General features: G+C 42.4%; 1 protein-coding gene across 2 annotated transcripts in view; it reads left to right on the forward strand.

The window, feature by feature from the left end:
- The window catches only part of ccdc28a (coiled-coil domain containing 28A), a 161,629-nt gene that overhangs the window by 62,509 nt on the left and 78,263 nt on the right, over window positions 1-20,857 (forward strand). For both annotated transcript variants that reach the window (XM_037091683.1, XM_037091682.1), the window contains exon 5: window positions 6,071-6,172. The gene's annotated coding sequence lies outside the window, so the exon portion shown is untranslated. The remainder of the gene's footprint in view (window positions 1-6,070; window positions 6,173-20,857) is intronic.

Consider the following 20,857-nt stretch of genomic DNA (forward strand, 5'->3'; position numbering starts at 1 on the left):
AACCATAAAGAGATGCGATGGAGACGGAGAGTTGAGGAGAAAACGGAGGGAACACAATGTGAATAAAAGAGGAGGGGAGGAAAAAAAAAAAAAAAAGCGGGCAGTGTTTTCCACCAGTTCTGTTGGCCGGAGCCTCTGTGACATTGTCAGGCCTTTCTGGATCCCCATGGAAACAAAAAAAAAAGAAAAAAAAAATCAACATGTTTGCTCGAAATGCTTTCATTAACGCCTTGTAGCCGAGCCAAAATTGTTTAAAAAAAAAAAGAAAAAGAAAAAGCCCGACGAGGGACGAGGAGATGCCGAATAAAAATCCCCAACACAAATAATGCAAACAAACAAAGGATAAAAAGAGCGAGAACAAACTTAAAAAGCAGTTCTCTTCCTCTTTTTTTTTCTCATCTACTCACTGACCCGTGGTCGTTTTTTTTTTTTTTGTTGTTTTTTGTACACAATGCGACAGGCAGACTTTCAGGACGTCACTTTGGGGATCAAACTGCGCTCGGTGTAATAAATGTGGCCTGTATTTGCAGGGGGTATTATAATGATAGCCTCTGGCACTTTAGAAATAAGCTCTGGACGGACGGAGCTTAAACAAACAGCGAGCGGCTGAGTTTGCCGACTTGTTTCATTTAAAAAAAAAAAAAAAATCACAAAAGATAAAAATGAATTAACCTTTGAGCACCCTTGTTTACGACCAACTTTTTGTGTAAAACCCCCCCAAAAATCTAAATGAGCTCAATGTAATTAACATTTTCGCAGCCATTATATGAAATAATATCGTAAATACAATACAGAGCTGACCCCCCCCTCCCCTCCCCCGTCCTCGTGCTAGACCGCTGAAACAAGCCGAGTATAATCGAGCAAGGAGAAAGTAGGACATCTGTGTGTGTGTCCAGTCACACACACACACAGCTCTGGCATAACGACAATCAATTAAAGCTTCCTCTTCTCCTCTCCTTTAATTGAAATTGAATTACAGAGTTTTACCTCCCGCCCCTTCAACTCCGCACGTAAGGAAACGCCCGGGGGCGCCGAGCCGAGCCGCGCTCCCGTTTAACCGCCGAAGAAGTTTAAGGTAAAAGTAATAAGGCCGTTAGGGTTGAAAGCACGGAGACACACACACACACACACGAGCTAAAGTAACGGGGTAATTAAATGGTGAAGCTCAGTCGAGCTGAAGTAAACATGTCTAGAAGGAACGTATTTAAGATCGTGATGCCAACAAACGCACACAACATCGCCGCAGCTTTGAAAGAACACAGCGATTTTTATTCTACCGCCAAACGACATCACCTCTTCACGATGACACGTTGCAACGCAGTATCGTTCAGTCACGCTCGAAATTTTTGGTCATTATTGTAAAATTGCTCGTAATTAGCGGCGTCACTGACACGACCGAGTCGCTAGATATTTATTCTTACTGAGCCTCGCGGTAAATTTGTCCATTCAGTGTCAAATTAAGCTGACAGTGTTACGACAAAGATGTTTTTTCAAGCCGTTTCATAGTTTTGGGGTTAAAAATAAAGATTTACTCTGGAAATATTGTCATTTTCTCCTTAAGAGGAGATATTTCTAAAGGGTTCAGTCACATCTTCATCCGAACACTTCCTGTAGCGTCCTGATTGGTTGGCTGATGGTCCAATGAAATGGCTCCTCAGGTCTGGTTCTCCTTAAAGGTCAGAGGTCACTGGGTCTCCAACACAGGGTCCAAAGAGCCTTTTGATCAAACCATCAAAATGTTTACAACACAATTTAGATTATTCATATATTCTTGTGAGTTCAGTCAGTGTACAATAATAAAAATTTTGTAGTTTGCCCACATTTACAAGGGAAAAAAAAAGCAAAAATACAAATATCCAAATCCCAAGGTTGAAAGACGAATATCTAGCCATCGTACGGATATCCCAGCAGTGGAGGACTAATTGAATAATCGAAATTGAATAATAACTCACAAAGGATGAAAATAAATTAACCTTGGAGCACATTTTATGATTTATTCATCCATTTATCAATGGCTGCGAGCAACTTTTAGTAAAAACAGGAAATAAAACTCAGTTGAAAGCCGATTTAAAGGTCTAGTGTGTAAAGTTTAGAGGCACCTAGCAGTGAGGGTTAAAGACCAACTCAACACCCCTCGTCTCACCCTCTCCTGCTGTGGCCTTTAAATAGAATTACACACAAAATAAAACAACCTGTGAAAGTTTGTCTGTTCTGGGCTACAGTAGAATTAGAAGAGGACCTGCTCCGTCTGTATAGAAACAACATTTCCAGGTAATTATACACCAATGAAAACGTAATTCTGACGACTAAATTTCATTTCTGCCAAAACATCGTACATATTGAACCTCTTCATTTATTACAGTATGCCAGGTATTAGTTTGTTATCCTGTATTCTGAGTTAAGGTGTCAGAATCTATATAAAGAGACAAACATCCCTGATTAAGTACCGTGCCGTTATCTTGATTTAATTAAAAAAATAAGTGAGTGAAGTTCTACCTGTCGGCACATAAAGCACGACGCGTGACGACCTGCTGATCCTCCCTTTCATTACTGTTTCATCATACTTTGCATATTTAATGGAGAGGCAAGGCCACACAAGTGAATAGTTGTCTTTCTCGCCAACACAATCTCTCTTTTTTTGACCCTTTTCTTTCTTATTTCATCACTTTGACTGTCCAAAGCGTCGAACTGACGGATGGAAGGCAGTGGATAGGTCACGTGGAGGGCAAACTCAGGGGGTATCGGCAAGAAGTTGCAACAAGTAAGTTGATATAACGAGTCGGAATTTAACGTTAGGAAGAGGAATAAAATGAAAGACAAAGATCCGTGCCAAGCTGTGATTTCCCGGTAAGAGTTAGCTCTTCATCCCGGCCCTTCAGGAGAACAAAGCCACTCGTCCACCCTCCATTTTTCATCTCTCCTCTCTCTTTTTCCCTCTACATGCAAGAGAGCTCCCTCCCTCTTTTCCCCCCTCTTTCTCTCTGACGCAGTGGGATAACCCTCACCCTCACAACCTCACACCTCCCCTACCGCTTCACACACATCACACACACACACACACACAGCCTTTTTTGCCAGACGCTGATGGACGTACAGCAAAGACACACACACACACACACACACACACACACACATCGCTTCACTCGTTCTGTGGCCGTCGCCTGCTTGCTTTCATCAGGATACTTTTGAGAAATGTTTAGACGTAAGTTCGATGAGCACCGTCCCGCCCCGTCACTCACACCTTCCGCCTCGACCTCGGTCCACCTCCTCTCCCCATCGCGGGTCGGGAGGCGGCGCGCCGACTCCGCCACCTGCTGTCTGATAGCACATAAACAAACCAAACACTTATTTCCTCCTGAGCCGTACCCCGCAATCACTGCGCCAGTAAAACCTCACACTCCATTTACCTTCAGTGCAGGTGACTGCCTGGGCACAGTGTGTAGCGCGTGTGCATAAGTGTGTATATGTGTGTGTGTGTGGAGAAGGAGTTGCAGTGAAGGATGGAGGACTTTGGGACTTTGGGAGGAAGTGACGAAAGATTTTTAAAAAAGAGAGCAGGAACAGAATCCTTAGAGAACAAGATGACTGACTCCTTTCTGAACAGTTTCTGCCGTGTCACGTTCGTGCCGAAACAGTGATGGTGAGATTCGAATCTCAAGGGACTTCCTGTTTCAAATTAACATCTGTAGCTTCAACACAATGTGCCTTTAATTTAACCCACAGGACCTTAAAGCATCAACATGATGATGAAGAGCATGGACGGACGAAATGCGGCTGGATAAAGGGCCTAAATTAGCGTGTCCACCTTAATCCCAGTGGGAATAGAAGCTGATGGTCCCCTTTCACACTGAAGACAAATCCATATTTTACAGTGTACATTCATTATAATTTAGTGGGTGTTATTTGATTGTTTCTCCTGTATAAAAGAGCTTCACGTGAGAGACCACAAGGGTGAAAAGAGCGACACTTAACGGCCAAAAGTATTTGGACTCCACTCACTCTGGTCTCGTTCTGCAAATCTTGAATGCTGTCAGGACAAAAGTGTTCCTCCAACTTGTTTCTTTTCTTGCTAAGTTAATGTTCATTCAAGATAAAGATTGTTTTTGAGCAAACAGTCCCACACATGCATGGGGACGTGGAGCAACTTTCAGAATTTGCCAGATTTCATGAATGCTCTTTCGGCTGAATGGAGGCAAATCCCTGCAGCCACGTTCCAAAATATCTTTGAAAAAGCTTCCCAAAAAAACCCAAAAAACGGAAGGACGGCAGATTAATCCCAATAGTTTTGGGCTCGGATGCTGCACCAGTGACATGGATGCATACGGAGGAATCATCAGGAGGAGAAAGTGACGGCGCTCAGATCCAGATATGGGAGATGGCGCTGTGTTACGGCGTCATCACGGAGATGGCTTGACCCGCCACTCACCCCTCCATCTTGTTTGTGTACTGGTTTATTTGTTGGAAACAACAACAACAACAACAGCGACCAGCCTCTGTAATTATTCCTTAGTGCTGCTTCACTCACTGTAATTATACACCCATACGGCGTGCGTGTGTGTGCGTGTGAGTGTGTGTGTGTGTTTCACGCACATAGACGCCTGTGACGGTAGATGTGGAATATGTGTGTTGATCTGTGTGTGTGTGTGTGTGTGTGTGTGTGTGTCAGAGAGAGAGAGAGAGAGGGGGATGAAGGGACAACAAGCTGAGGTCTTTGTTGCTAAATGACAGTGATTCACCATCAGGCCACCCATTTAGTTTAAGTGTGCTGCTCATTTGCCTGTGTGTGTGTTGGTGTGTGTAGTTCAGAATAGAGGGAGTGAGTGTGTGTGAAATAAAGATGAGAGGATGTAACAGACATAGAGGAAGAGAGGGAGCAGGACAATGTGGTGGAAAGTGTGTGTGTGTGTGTGTCTCTCAGTGTCATCAAGAACTGGCAGTACACCAAACCCTGTGTGTTAATTTGTGTGTTTTAGCGTGTGTGTGTCTCTCTACAACTGTGCATAAATACGTGTGGAAGCATCTGTATTTTTTTGTCTCGTGTGTGTGTGTGTGTGTGTGTGTGTGCGCACAAGGGCCTTTTGTAAGTGATCGTTAGCTTGCGCCCTCTCCTTGTCGCTCCTCTCATGCAGAAATTTTTGAATTTTTGGTTCGTCTGATTTTCAATCTGGCATGTGTGCGCTCGCACTCGCTGGGAATGTTTAAACTCAACCTCGGGGCTCTTTCAGGAAAATGTTTTGGTATTTTTTATTTTTTTTTTTTCTGTAATTTTCGCTGGAATTGAAGGTTTACCTTGTCCTTTTTAAGGTTAACTACATGTCTCGGTGAAAACAACTTTTCTCACAGCTCATTTAACGTCACACTCAGTAGGGGATTCAGAATGATTATCATTTCAAGCATCTGATTGGAATGGCCAGCAATCTTATTTAGATTTTGGTTATTTTTGCGGTGAATGCTCAAACTGTTTTGCTGTGTTTGTTTATAGAATAGTTTCACATAAAGCCGGCAGATATTTACGATGATAAGTTCTTTCCTGTCAGGGACTTCCGTTGCTTCCTGTCGGGGGGGGTCAGATGTTTTCCAGGAAGTGGAGGGTAACATAATCTGGCAGGGATGTGAAGACACAGAACCAAAACAAACCCGGTTTAAAGATATAATTTGAAAGATTTAAGCATTTAAGAGTCATGGAGATATTTCCATTTGTTTTTGTTTGGTACCGAATGTGGTGAATTTGCAAGCTTTGACAAAACAAAAGGGAATGTGGAGTAAAAAAATGCGAAAGTCAGTCGTCAAAAATAGCTTGTGTGTAGTAGGTGAAGTGTATGTGTGGGAAACACACAACATGTGCGTTTCAGCGAGAGTGTGTTATGAGAATTATGAGTTTGGTGTCTCAGTCGGCAAAAAGTTTTGCCAAATTCAAAAAGAAGCATCATCCGAGTACTTTCTTCTCTTCCGCTGAGGCGTTTCCTTGCCCCCTCCAGCTGAGTCTTATCCATTATTAATGTCTGAACATGGTCCCTGAGGATCTGCCATCCATTATTCATGCCCGACAATTTCTCTCATTCTCTCCAAGGAGCTCTCCTTCTGTCTCATCCTCCTCCTCGTCGTCCCTCCTTCGATCTGTCCATCCCCGACTTCCACCGAGATCAGCCGTCTGGAGCAAAACTAATAACAGGTGTGTCTTCCTCCCTCTTCATGTTGTCTCCTCCTCCTCCTCCTCCTCCTCCTCCTGCTGCCCCATCTTCAATCTGTCTGATTTCTTCTGGGTCACCAGGGGTTTTTACAAGGTGTTTAGCGCGCCAAGTGTGTGTGTGCGCGTGAGTGTGCGGGCCACCTGGGAAAGGTGGCAACCTGCTAAACATGTGTGTCTTTGTATTAATGATGTATGAGGGCGTGTCTTTACTCCTTGAGACGATGAAGTCGCTCGCAGAAACACACACCACCAGCTCACACATCGTCTGTCGTGTGTGTTTATCACACCTGCTAACGGTTTTGCTTCCAGTCCACATCTGTCCGAGACGTAAAACATTGACAACTGTATTTGATTAGACACATCGTTCAAGTGTCGCATGTAGTTTCTTTTTACAGTCGATACTTAGAGTTGTCATCAATCACCAGAGACAGAAATGCACATCGATCTGAGTTCTTTGAGCCGGATCCGACCTGGTTTCCACTTGTCAAAATCTACCTGATTTCCCTCCTTTGCTGCTTCAATGTGTTCACGGCTCAGAACTAGGAAGAGAGCAGCACTCTGCACAAATATGAGCTTTAAATCCATCACTTGCTCACTGTGGCAGATGGTCCGACATCTTTATCCTCTGGCGAAGCCCAAGACAGAAGAGGAAGAGATCCGCTTTGTGACAGAAAGCTGGCGGCATTGCGGAAAGATGTTCTCTTAATATTCTCAACGAAAAAGAAAAAAAAATAAATAAATAAATACAAGTGATTGCAGGAGTTGGAAATGGAGACAAGTCAACCATACTTGGAGCTTCAAAACATCCAGATATATGTCACGCGTTGCTGTGTAATCTTAAAACATCATATTATTTTAAGCTCCAGTCTGTGCATTATGCTTTGACGTTTAACATTAACCCCTTTATATCAATCTCATCAGCTCGCCGCAGCTGTGGACTCTTTTTTTCAAAACGTGAATGCAGAACACATTTCCGATGCAAATGAAAGGCTGCATGTCCAGCTGCTGGACCTTTTTATTTATTTATTTTTTAAAAAAACAAAAAAAAAGCTTGGTGAACCACATTGTAGGTGGGTCAGAACATTGCAGCAGGTTCGTACTCGCACAGGCCGCCGGAACATGGTGGGAAAAAAAAAAGACTGACAGATAAAAGATGTTACGGTGCAAAAGACGGACACAGAACGGGAACAAATCTGAGAGTGAAATGAAAAAGGAAAGTGAAGTGTTAAGGAGAGAGACTGTGTGTGTGTGTGTGTGTGTGTGTGTGTGTGTGTGTGGCAGGAACAGACGGTGCTGTGGCCTTTTGCTGGCACGTGAGTGTACTCAGGTGCAAGGAGTGTGTGTGTGTGTGTGTGTGTGTGTGTGTATGTGTGTGGTGACAGTCGTTCTTTCCTCAGGTGCATCTAGGAGGGGAGTGCTGGGTGTTGTCTTTTGGCAGGAGACGTGTGTGTGTGTGTGTGTGTGTGTGTGTGTGTGTGTGTGTGTGTGCTCCTGGATCATCTTCCAGAGAAGCTGTACAGTCTGTAATTACTGTTGTAGGACGACTCTTGCCAGCCACAGAAGAATCAGACATTCATCTTATAACACAATCTCGCTCACTCACTCTCACACACACACACACACACACACACACACACACACACACACACACACACACACACACACACACACACACACACACAATTACCTACCTGTGAAGTATAAACCCTCCTTTCCAATTTTAGACTCTCCCCTGCCTATTAAACACAACCATAACAAAAGCTACCTGCAGCATCAGTGTCTTCACACACAAAGACCCGTTAAATAACAACTGAACTCTTACGTGATTAAAACAATCAGCAGATTAATTGATAATTAATATAATATTTAGTTGCAGCCCTCAGTACCCAGACCATCTACACCTACAAACTATTTTTAATTGCTTGACCTTTGTGATGAACCAGGATTACTGGATTTTTACCCAGATTTATTTTTGCGACAAGGCTTTTTTTTTATTAACATTATTAGCAACAAAAAGGCAGTTGTGTCGACACATGTTCCTAATCATGGGAAACCTTTCCACAGCACAACATCTCTGCCAGCCCGGCCTTATCCACTGTCCTACACTCAGTCTTCACACATCTGGAGAACCGAACGTCTTCATCAAAATGCCGTCCGTTAGTTACGTTAGTGCTCAACACCATCCCGACCTTCACCTGTTACTAAAACACTCTGTGAACATTTTACATTATGCAAGACTCCTAACAGTTATAAAGGAAATGTAAATTCGCTCAGTCTCTCCTCATATATTCCTCTCGTTTGTTTCAAGCCACCGCCGCCGCACATGCTCTCGCTTCTTACCAGATTCTTGAAATAAAACGCGGTGGTTCTTGAGTTTTTAATTAGTCCTCAATCTGCTTTTGTGTTCCCGTGAACTTCACAAATGCCACGTATTCAACAAATAACAATTAGGCTTAATTAAGATGATTAAAAACTCCCATCTAATCCGCCAACACGCCGCGTTCATATCTTACACTGTACGAGTGTGTGTGTGTTCTCTCCTTTTCACGCTTGACAAATCAAGAAGATCACCGTGTAATGACTGCATAACGAGCGCGTCCTTAAGATACACAGACACGCAGCCCGCACACACGTCTGCACATTCACAAACAAACATGTCCTTAAGACAGACGAAGCTTATCAATAGCCGTTAATTAAATTCTTGTGCGTATTAATGAAAGACTTGGAATTGCTGTTTATGGTGCTCTCTGAGTGTGTGTGTGTGTGTGTGTGTGTGTTCCCTGCTTGTTTGTTTGCTTTAATGAAAAGATTTCACCTTGCAACTGTATTGGTTGTGGGAACCGTGTGTGTGTGTGTGTACTGCCTGTATATACAGCATTTTGTGTGTTTACTACCTCAAAGTAAATGACAAGCGGACGAATCTGACAAGAGGTAGAGAAAATCAGAGTTTAGGGCGAATGAAAGAGGGAATTACTGCACAACTTCTGGTGGCGTCTCACCAGACTTTCAATACTTTCACTTTCAATGTGACGAGGCAATTTGTTTTTGACACTCCCGCCATTGTTTTTACTGTAGAGTTGGATGAAATTGTTAGTGTAGATGCCGACAGCACTGAAAAATGACGATGTAAAAACTCTGTTTTGATGTGTAACATCGTGTCTTAACTGTCCGACTAACACGTCGCATCACGTCCCCTTCAACGCTATTTTTACAGTCAGAATACCATAAATAATATTTACTTCTGAGGCATCATCTGAAAAAACTTCTAAGCTAAGAGTTGTGCGCTCAAGTAAAAGATAGGCGAGTACTTTCTATCTCTTTGCTTTTATTAGATGTTTGTCGTTAAATTCCCGACTGAAAGATCCAGAAGCTGTTCGATGGGTTTCCATGATATTCTGTGTAAACATTAATGATCCAAATAGATGGATTTCCTTCAGCACCACCATCAGATTCACATTTTTCATCTGAACAATCATGTTTCCCTCAAGGAGAAATGTGGTAACTTTGATCTAAAGTTAGGAAATCACTCTCTCCATCATCAAGTCGAAACTGGAATTGTCCAACAGTTTAAGACCAGATCCCTACGAGATGAACAGCTTCCATTAGTTTTGTCTGATATATTTAAATTTCGATAAACATCCATTTGAAAAAGTTACATCTGTACTCACACATTGCACAGCCTTGTCCTGTTTAGCTTAAATTCTTTAAAAGTTAGAAATCCAGTTTCTTTACAACACTCCCCCCAAAAAACGCTTAATTGTGGTGTTTAGTATTAATTAGGACATGTTATAATGCTAAAACACACTATAAAATGCTAACCGTTATAAACATCAGCTGCTTAGCATTGTTATTATGAGCATGCTGCCATGTTAGCGCTCACTCATCTTTTTAATTCTGTGAGCGTCAAACACGAAGTTCCAACAATCATTGTATTGAGATGGCGGCAAAAATCTCACGAATGACTCGATTCTACCAGAGCTGAGTAAGAAAGTCTGCTGTTTTTGTAACTTTGGTGACCCAATCATTGAAATCAAACATATATAAATATGGTTATTACGTCTTTCTCTTTCTTTGTGTAACACCAAGGCCGGTTTACTGTGAAGTCTTTGAAAAGAGCCGCTGATGAAAATTTATGGTTGTGAATACAGATCACGACCCTTCATTTCATGTACGTTCCCCATCCCTTGAAAATATGAAATTAAAAGTGGCCGTTGATATCTATTTTTGTTGTCCATTTTATTTATTTATTTTTTTTTTACAAAATACCACTGCCAACCACAGCTAAAGCCGATCGTAACCTCAGTAATGTTTCCAATTCTTCGACTTATAGAAGCAGCAACGATCCAGACACAAATGTGGCGACTCTTTCTTGAAATCCTCTCATCCCTCTCTTTCTCTCTCTCGCCTCTCATCCCGTCTCATCCCTCCGCTTCTCCACTTTTACACCCAACACCATCTGTTCATCTTTAGCCGAGAAGGAGCTCGCTTTTCCTCTCTGGCTCTTTTCTGCCCTCTGTTTTAAAATCTCCGACATTGGCCCAGTGCCCCTTTGGCTCTAATTTATTAGAAAGTGAGAGCTTTTAGTTAAACCCTTAATGGCCTCAAAAAGGGCTTCGCCGTGACACGCTAGCAGTCATGACTCTGGAGAACGGTGACACGATTTATCTTTGAGTTAAGACTTTGAAATTAAAGGTGTGGATTCTTGAACAAATGTGTGAACTTGAGAATCCTCGTTAGATCCCTCGACTTCATCTCTCTTATCGTATCCTCATTTCTCTGCTCGCTCCTTGCTCTTCCAGATTAACACCCTCCTTCTCTCCCCCCCCGTCTACATCCCCTGCCTTCCCCCTCCAATTCCCATCCACCCTGCTCCATCTCGGGGGCATATGTCAAGAGGAAGCAAGCATCTGCTCCTTGAGAGGGATTTTGTGTCCGCCGCGCTGCCATTCTGTGCCAGAAGTCCGTCAGTCGCACGGCGGCAGTATGGCCATGTAATGCTTGGCGAGGAAGCGGGACATGGACCCTGGAGGAAGGCACTGCTTGATTTCACTCGGGTGTCTGTGTCTTGGTGTGAGTTTTCTCTGTACATTTCTGTGTAGCGCAGACTGGAGCTGCACCTGGTGGTGAAAGGAATCCGCGTGAAGGACGGCGGAAGACAAGAAGTGAAAACGAAACAAGGAATAAAGGCAGGGGGAACAAAAGGCGCGAGTGCAAGTGGCTGCGGCGAGGGTGAATTGTAAAACCAGCGCATGAAGACGAACTCTTAAACACGAAGGCCACATGAAGCACTGTGTTGAAGAGCCAGGTGAGGCAGGTGGAAAAACTCGACACATGTAAGGGTAACACGTAGTTAAAGTAGTTGGAGTTGTTTTTGTGTTTTTTCTCCTAGCAGGTGTCTGATCAAAACAAGTCGCTCTTCTTCCAACATCGGCACGTCGTTACCACAACAGCAATGAATTAGATCTTACAAATGAAAGGACTTCTTCACAGGGAGCAGACAGGGAGCGGGTCCGTCATCGTGAAACTGTTCACTATCATCATCAAGCCTCAACTCTGACTGCATTTCTTTATTGCAAATGAATTGCAATGCATTTTGGGGATGGTGGCTGCAATAAAATGCTGCAAGCCCCATTCCCAACCGTCCAAAGCCAGGTGTTTGTAGGGAAACCTCCAGACATTTCCAGCTGTGTTTACGGCGACTGAAAGCAGCATTTTTCATGGGAGCTCGGTCCATCACCAGCCACGTCTGTGGTGACAGACCTGCGGGTTTAGTAGGAGACCTCAGGACATTTACAGTCACTTTTGTGGAGACCAAAACCGAATATTTCCCACAGGAAGTCGGTATATCTCCAGCCTTGTTTGTGGCGATAAAACCGAGTGTTTTGAGGGAGACCTCAGGACATTTCCAGAAGTGTCTGTGGGGACCAAAACAGTCAAATTATGATGATTTTCTAATCCTAACCAAGTGTTTTAGCACAGCTTCTGGCTATGTGGAAACAGAAAAAGTACACTAAACAAACGTAAAGTTGCATCATAAAGAAACTTACAGCGAGAACTCGACTGTGGGTTTGCAGGAACATATCTAACATTTTTAAAATCCAGTCTTGAGCTCGTCAGATTGAGGTAGATTTCTCTAATGCCGTCCATTAAAACAGAGACCGGCATGTGTACTGTGTGTGTATTGACCTTGACATGTGGTTCAGTGTCCTCACTGGCTAACTGTGAAACACACACACTGACTGAGGCCACGAACACCTGCAGGACTGCCAATACATGCACACCGACACCGAGAGAGAGGAGCATGCAGGCATCGATAAATACGCACATGTATGTTCTGTATATACGTGCATAGTAGCGGCTTTGAAAGACAAGCTGTCTGTTGCTAACGTAGATGTTGTGTCAATGCAAGGTGTGCAAATATAGATATTTCTTACCAGCTTTAACTTTGTTTGTTACTGATGTTGATCTGGTCAGAATTCAAGCTTTAACCCGACCCAACCTCTGACCAGCACATCGTCCTTATAGCCGCCACACAAGGATGTGCACGCGAACACAGCCAGAGAGGAAGTGGAGCATTATTAAGTAGTGAGTCGGCCTGTTTAGGCTGACAGCTCTGGAATAAACAGATCACAGAACAGTGCACACACACACACACACACACACACACACACTCTGGTCCCATCTGCTAATATACTACATGTGTCGGTGTGTTTGGCCTTGCATTTTGATGCCCGTTAGTGCGACTGTGCTACTGTATAACTAATGGATCTATAGAATAACGCATATTAAATGATTGTTTTTCTCTCAGCTGCCGCTCAGTTGGAGTCGAATATAAAAATCAGCTGTGATGTTATCCGTTACAAATGTGTTGGCATGTCAAAGTGACACACACACACACACACACACCCCGACGCATTCACATTCGGAGGCTAACACTAGGTTTTCCCACATGTGCCGACTCCAGATGGCCTCAAAGAGACAACGGGTAATGCCAACATCACACACACACACACACACACACATAAGCGCTCGTACAAAGTAATGACCCACCCCCGAGACCCCTTTAACCAGGTTTCATGCGGGGATCAAAAGCAAAGTATGAAAAAAAAGAAGGGGAAATCAAAAACGGATGTCGGTGAGGGCTCAACAGAGAGGGAGCGACAGGATCGCCTCCCCTACAATAAGAGAGGGAGTGGAACGATCTTTGTGACGGCATCAAAGCGACGCCAAGAGCGCCTTCATGTGTGGCTCTAACACACACACACACACACACACACACACTAGAAAGACAATGAAAAAAAAGAAAATTGATTCTAATAAAGGTCTTCCAAATATCGGTCAAAGTATCCAACCCGAGGAGGAAGGTTCACTTGGCTTGAAATCAGTTTTTTTTACAACCGTTACTCATTTTCAAGTAAGAAACGTGGTTCCTGAATGTTGTCTACACCAGCAGCGAGGCGAGTTTGACCCAGAGAAGTTTACTGCACGTCAGCCGACGCTAATTGGCGTGTGTAAAGTACATTTCCCTCTCCGGCTCCAGACAGCGTTACACAACATAAACACCCGATGATGGAGGTCACGCCTGTTGAACGCAGCTGCAGTCAGGCTGATAAACAGGAGGGAAGATAAACGTGGCAAAAGAGCAGCAAAGTTCTGTCTCTGCGCCCCAAAGTAACTGTGATAAGCCAATATCAGACAATTTTTATCGGCCAACCAATATATTGGTAGGGTTCTAGTTGAAAGTGGCGACTGGGAACTCAGAAGTTCTGATATTCGACTTTAAATGTAACACAACAACTAGCAACAACGCAGGACAAAATGTGAGTTAATTCATGTGTTAAGTCTATAACGGAGACGTGACAGCAGATAGAAATGGATTGCTGGCCAGTTTTTATTATTTTTTATGGTGCATGGTGTTGGACAAAACTGTACGTTGCAAGCGAAGTTTAAACGCAGGTGTTGTCATTATCCTATAATATTACATGTGGGAGTCAATTTACTTTACTTCGATAATTTAAATTTGAAGCAAAATCGTCGGTTTCCAGTTTACGAAGACAGAACTGACACGAGACAATCTTATTTCCAGCACTGAACGTTTAATCGAGCAGCGGTCGTTATGAATTGTGTACAACAGGATGTTCCTCCTCCGCTCCCATTCTTGACTTGAGAGAATGCACCTTCTCCAGTGGAGTTATAAACATCTGTAGCCAAATGAAAAGTGAAAAAAAAAAAAAAAAAAAAATCTAACCCTCGACTGAACTCGAATAGCTTTTACCGTCTTCCTGATCCTTTCTCTGAGGAAAAAAAAAACACTTCAAGATATGTTGTCCCTCGCTAGCCCCCGTAGGAAAATGACTTTTCCCTTTTTTTTTGTTTTCCGGAGTGCTCTGACCTCTCCGAGCTGGTAAAGCAGAGCAAACGTTAAACGACAGAGCTAATTGTTTCACCCCAGAGTCCATTCTGTCCCTCTCTCATTCCTCTTTACTTCAACCGGTCCCTTCCATCATTTCTTCTAATTTCTCTCAATTACCGTCTCCTCCTGCTCTCTCTCTCCCTCGCCCTGTGTGTGGGTGACCTTCCTGAACTGTACGGCCATTTATGGAGATTAGATAAAGTTGCCTCTTGCGTGACTCATTGGCATGCATTAAGCGGAGAACAACAATAACATACACGCGCGTAGAAACACAAACGTGCACACGGAGACCATCTTAAATCGGGGATATAGGGCCAAATTAAAGGTAAAAGCGCCCTTGGTTTTTCTTCTTTTGTGAGACATCCTCTGTTTTTCAAAAAAGCCATGTTCAGTGTCCTTTCCTGCCTCTCTAATGGATTTTTGATTTTTCCAGAGCATGCAACACAATTAGCTCGTCTTCCTTTTTTATTAATGACACATTTACTCTTTTCTTTCCCCCTCGCTGTTGTTTATTCTTGCTCTAAATTGGAGAGTGAAGAGGTCTTAAAAGGTGCACGCCGCGTGTGTGCGTGTGCGGCGGCGCCTCATTATTTTTGTCTTTTCAATTTTTTTTGAAAACCTATAAATTTATTCTTGTTTATGTTAAATAAAATAAATAAAAAAAAAGATGGAAGTCTAATAGAGAGAAAAACAATGAAGGCAAAAACACCATAGTTTTAAAATACCATTTGCAGCCAAGACACTTTGGTTTAAGCATTTATTGTTTTTAATAACTCGGGAGTCCGTGGTGCATAATCAGCTGCTCATTAGCATTTCCTCCCCATTTTCTTTTCACCATTATTATAAGCACTTACTGTACAAGCACTGTTTATGTGGTGTAAGCTGAGGCGTGCAGTGTTAGGATAAAAATCAGATCAGATTTGAGTATTTTTCAGGGAAATTGTGTGATTTAAAATGGTAAACATACAATTTGGGAAGTGAAATAGGGCTTGTGGGTCTTTAGGGTTGTTGATTTGTTTGCATACAGAGATAGAAATGCTGTAAAAAAGGAAAAAAAAAAAGATTGTTGTTTAAGCGTTTTTACAGCTGAACTTAAATTTTCCGTTTCATAAATAAAACCACACATCATCGACATAATAATAATGATAATCTTTATATCTAGAGCCTTTCAATCCAAATTGAGTTACAAGATACTTCACAATATGTGGTACCATACAATCTTTACGATCTTTAAATAATGCCACATTATCGTGATATACATATATACCTCGATATCTTGATATGGATATTGCAACGATACTATAGGTATGACTATTGTTACTTTTACAAGATGTAAACACTGATAAATGATCATCAGTAATGTTAGTAGAGTTGAACAGTCTGATAAGAACTTTAAAACCAGGAAAAGACAACAATTATGCAATCAAAATCTAAGATGATATATTGTCTAATATCACGATAACGATATATATCGTATATCATCCAGCACTGATATGATATAGTCCCAAAGCTAGCGAATCATAGACGAATAAAACAAAATGAAATGCAATAAAATGAGTGAGCAGTTAACAAGAAGGATAAAATCAAATGTAAAGGATTTCTTTATCTGTTTCAGGCTTTTTGAATCGAGGCACAGCTGATCACTCAGAGGTCGTTTGTTTCACAGCATTTCGGCAAAATAACCAATAAAAACAACCTTGACTGTTGCACCGTTAACAACGTTTTAAACAAACAAACAAAAAAAAAAACCCCGTTCTTTAAAATGACTTCAGTTAACAGGAATCTCTCACATGTTAGGAGGGGTTTAATGAACCGAGTGAATTCATTAAAAGAGTTGTTGTGGATGAAACGAGGAGAACACGATGAAGGGAGGGAGACGCAGCATGGCTGGAGGTTTATTTAGGTGTGAACCTGGCTGCCAAATGGGGTGAATAATAGATGTGAGGGAACAGAGGATAAAAAGTGAGGAGGAGGAGGAGGAGGAGGAGGAGGGATAGATGGATGGATGACAGGGATGGAAACGGTGCCCCTCCTGTTCTCTTTCACCACTCGGCTTTTCTATTTATCAAATCTTCCTTGTGATTGAGGATTTACATAGAAGGGCTTGATTAACTTGCAATGCATCGGCATTTGTAGGCTCCTGCACATTTATCAGCCACCATTTTTCAAGACAATCAACGTCCTCCTCTGTTTTCAGATAGTCCCCTTAAATCCCCATAAAGGAGTTGCATCCTTTTTATTGAGAACTTTACTTACATGAACGCGACAACAAGATGAATTTTTAATATGTATGTTGTTGCCAAGCACGCTGCTTTATATTCGTTGTCTGTATGACCACAGTCCTGCGCTCTGTGTTTACATACTGCCTGCTGCATGAACCTTTAAGTACATATTCTGTATTGATCCACAACTTATTGTAATGTTTCCCAGTATTATTTCAAGGTAGGAGTAAGACTTGGAAAAGAATTAATGCTGTTGTTAGAGATATTTTCAAGCAGGATTCTCCTATTTTACTGTCAACGTCCATCGAGTTCATGTGCTGACATAAAGAAGAAGGAGGGAATCACTAACTGCAAGAGAAATGGAAAGTTGGCTAAATCAACGAGGCAAAGTAAAGACAGAAAAAAAGGTAAAGGATAAATAAAAGAATTAAAGATTGAAGTACGAGGGTGCTGAGCTGAGGAGGCACCTGAGAGTGATATGTTACCTAGAGCAGCACTTGACTTTATAATGGAAAATAAACAGGAAACGGTCTGTTAACTTACGAATTATGCACCACCTCAGCTCGTTCGGGCACATCATCGATTCGCCAACAACTTTCGTAAAACTCCCCATAATCGAAATCTACACAGTTTGTTTCTGGCCTGATGTGGTCTCAGAAGTGAATTTGGTGATGAAATAGAATAAAGAAATCGTAGTTGAAGCTCCAGCGTGGTGCTGCCTGACAGACGCAATGCATTCTGGGCATCTGAGTACGTGAAATAAACACGTTTTCTATATTCTTGTAAATGCAGTAAACGTCCGTGGATTTGACGTCTTGCTCAAGGGCTCCATTTCCCCGATCTAAACCCCTGAATTTTGCTTTAAGCCTGAAGAAGAAAACACTGACGCAAACATCCATATATTTTGAAGCGAACAGTGACGCAGACGCACTAAAAAAAACCTCCGGACTGTGATCAAGAGAACAATGTTCCGCTCGGCCCAGTGATCGGTCTCCCCCTTTCACCTTTTCTCTGCCCGTCTTTTATCTCCCTCTTTCATCCTTTTGCTCAATCCCATCAGGCCCGGGACCCGAGCAGCTGAGCTCTGCCTCCACCGACTCCAGTTGGACACACACACACACTTTACACACAATAATTTGCATTCATGTTTGCACACACACACACAGTTGCTAGCACACACAGACACACACACACTCTGAACACTTCATACATTGCCTCCGATTAATTTTCTTCCCTCATTTGTTTGAATCAAGACCCTCAAGAGTGCATACAAACGCTGACCTTGAGACGCAGAAGATTAGACACTTGAACTCCGACTGAAGAGAGACGCATCCTTCCGAGTGGGGGAACCTTGTGGAGAAGCGACAACATACTTTTCTAAGAGATGGGAGGCAGGCACTTGAGGGAAAATTAAATCTCTCCAAGGATGCTGTCGGGGGCATTGAGAAAAGATTGTCGTTTTGTGTCGTTCCGCGGGCTCCCGTTCACTCATCCTCAATATTTATTTTTTTATTTTTTGTACATGTTTTTGTTTATGGGTCGATTCATTTAAATTTACTTCCAGAGGTGGAGAAAACTGAGGAGAAGGTGTTTGTCTGAAGCTGCAGGTGAGGATTTTAAAATTGATGAGGAGATGAAGAGGCTCCTCAATCGAACTTGTTCTAAAAAAAAATAAATAAATAAATAAAATAAATATAAATCTCTTTTAGTCCAAAGTCAGCACAAAGTCCCGTCAGCGGTGCCGAGCTCTTCCTGCAAGTCTCCAATTGTAACCGTCTAGGTCATCACCTTGTCTTTTATGTCACATTGAAATAATTTCTCATAATGTGAACTCTTTTTATCCAGCCGTGAATTGTGAGCGGGCCTATTTTTCTCTTAAATTGCAAAGAAACTGTATTCAGACTGAGTTTCAAATGTTTTAATTTACGTTGCTCATAAATACCAATTTATCCAAGTTTACTTTGTAAGGATCATTATCCATCATCCGTCCGTCTAACCTGTGCCAAACGTTATCGATGAAAGAATTACCCACTACATGCTCACTGACACATCCTCGCTCTCTTTAGTTTTGGTTTCATGGTGTTGTGCGAATGTATTTCAAAAGTTAAGTTGAGGTTTTTTTTTGTAAGATGCCACGCGAAAGCCAACCAAAGGTGTTCCAATGAACTGGAGGACAAAGTGGTGATTTCAAATTCCAGCAGTCAAAAACAAAAAATAAAAAAGTGTGGCGCATCAGAAATGGAGAGCTCCACAGGTTGACGATGTGCCGACGTGTCAGCTATTGATACAGTGAGCCGAAATCACAGGTTAACAACTTTATTTCAGTCCACTACTTAGATCCCTCAGCCTCCAGACAAACAGATCCAAACACACACGAGGCTGAAGGGCTGAAATCTTCTTTGACAGATGCGTCGACAACACATCCCACCAGAGAACTTAAACAAACGCATGTCTTGGATCTTTGTGATCAAACCGACATTCACGTGTTCTGCTAACAAACGTTTACGTCTCGGTAGCTGATTAGCTTCTCAGCTGCGGCACATTAAAACAGCATGTAAACGTACCTGCAGGTCTCCTTCTTTAAAACATTTAATAACACACTGTATGCTTGTGATATGAAAACTACAGTACACGTCTTTTATTGCCTTGTTACGTACGTTAAGTTAGTTAAAAGAACAGCAGCCAGCTGAGCAAAAGTGCTCCGCTTGTTTGTTATAATTACTGAAACCAGATTTAATGAGTCTGTTCTTTAATCATTGTATTATTTATCTACCTTGACTGTCTGCTGCTGCTGCTCAGCCTGCCAGCTGCAGTCGATCAACAACGAACAAATACAAAAATAACTTTTGGCTTCGTACCGGGAAAAGGGACAGCAGCCACCTGAGGGAAGGAACGAACTTCTGTGGCATTGCTGTCCTTCTCATCAGTTTTTATTTACTCCTCACTTTTATCTTGGTTTAAATGAGGAGTTTGATATTTCTCACACATTGCGTCGGTGTCGGTCTTTGCATCTTATCCCGAGAACCTCCATCACAGGCGAAACACCAGTGAAGATGCTTTTCTAGGACAATCCAACCACTTCTCTTCGCGGCATTTGTGCGATCGGAGAAAACCACAGAACATGAACTGCAGGATCGCCGGAGTTTTGAATTGTTTACCTTCAAGATAGAAAAAGGCGCTCTGCTGCTGCCTTTCTTACTTCTCGTTATGAATTTAAATGAAGTTCAAATTAAAGTCGTACTGTATCTACACAGAGATCTCTCCTGAAAAGATTTTTTTTTTTTGCATTGAGGATTTTAATTTTCTCTTGGCTCGGCGGCTGCTCTCTTTTAGCTTTTATTGTGAGTTCTTTTCCTATTACTCCTCTCAGCTGAATGAAGGGCACGATGGCACTGACCCGAGTGCTCCTCACTCATTTCATTGCCACGGTCATCATGTTGGTTGCATATTGTACTACGCTGATGAGCAACCACCAAGAACTTCATTATCATTTTAGAAAATGGCTTGATTTGTTGGTGGTGTTGGGGGGGAAATCAATAAATAATGTTTTTGCAACTTTCAACAAAGTTAGAAGTTCACAGAATACTTCATGCCCCAAATTTTCTGGTTTTACCAAAAGCAAGGAGCCTTTAGAGCCTTTGTGTTTCAGGTCACAACCCCGTTGCGTCTTCATTTTTTGATTTCTGATAATGACTTTCAGTGTTCGTTGGGCTTTTTTGTTCAGCGCTGAATTGTAAGTAGGGACTTGTGGAAAAAAAAAGTCAAGGTTCTTTTTCACTCCACCAGTGTTAAAACAGGGAATCAGACCGAGGCAAAGACAGTTTATCAGGACTGACACACACACACATGCACACATGCACGCGCACATGCACGTACGCTCTCGTGCACGCTGGTGAAGAGATGAAAGAACCAATCAGTCAAAACTTTCTCCAAAACCACAGGTTGCGTCGCTCGGGGAACAGAGGGATGAAAGGCGAGGAGAAGTGCGAATGAAAGAGAAAGGTAGAGCGGCGGGGCGACTGACTGGCAGGG

This window comes from Acanthopagrus latus, chromosome 24 (genome assembly GCF_904848185.1).
Source record: "Acanthopagrus latus isolate v.2019 chromosome 24, fAcaLat1.1, whole genome shotgun sequence".
NCBI classification, from domain to species: Eukaryota; Metazoa; Chordata; class Actinopteri; order Spariformes; family Sparidae; genus Acanthopagrus; species Acanthopagrus latus.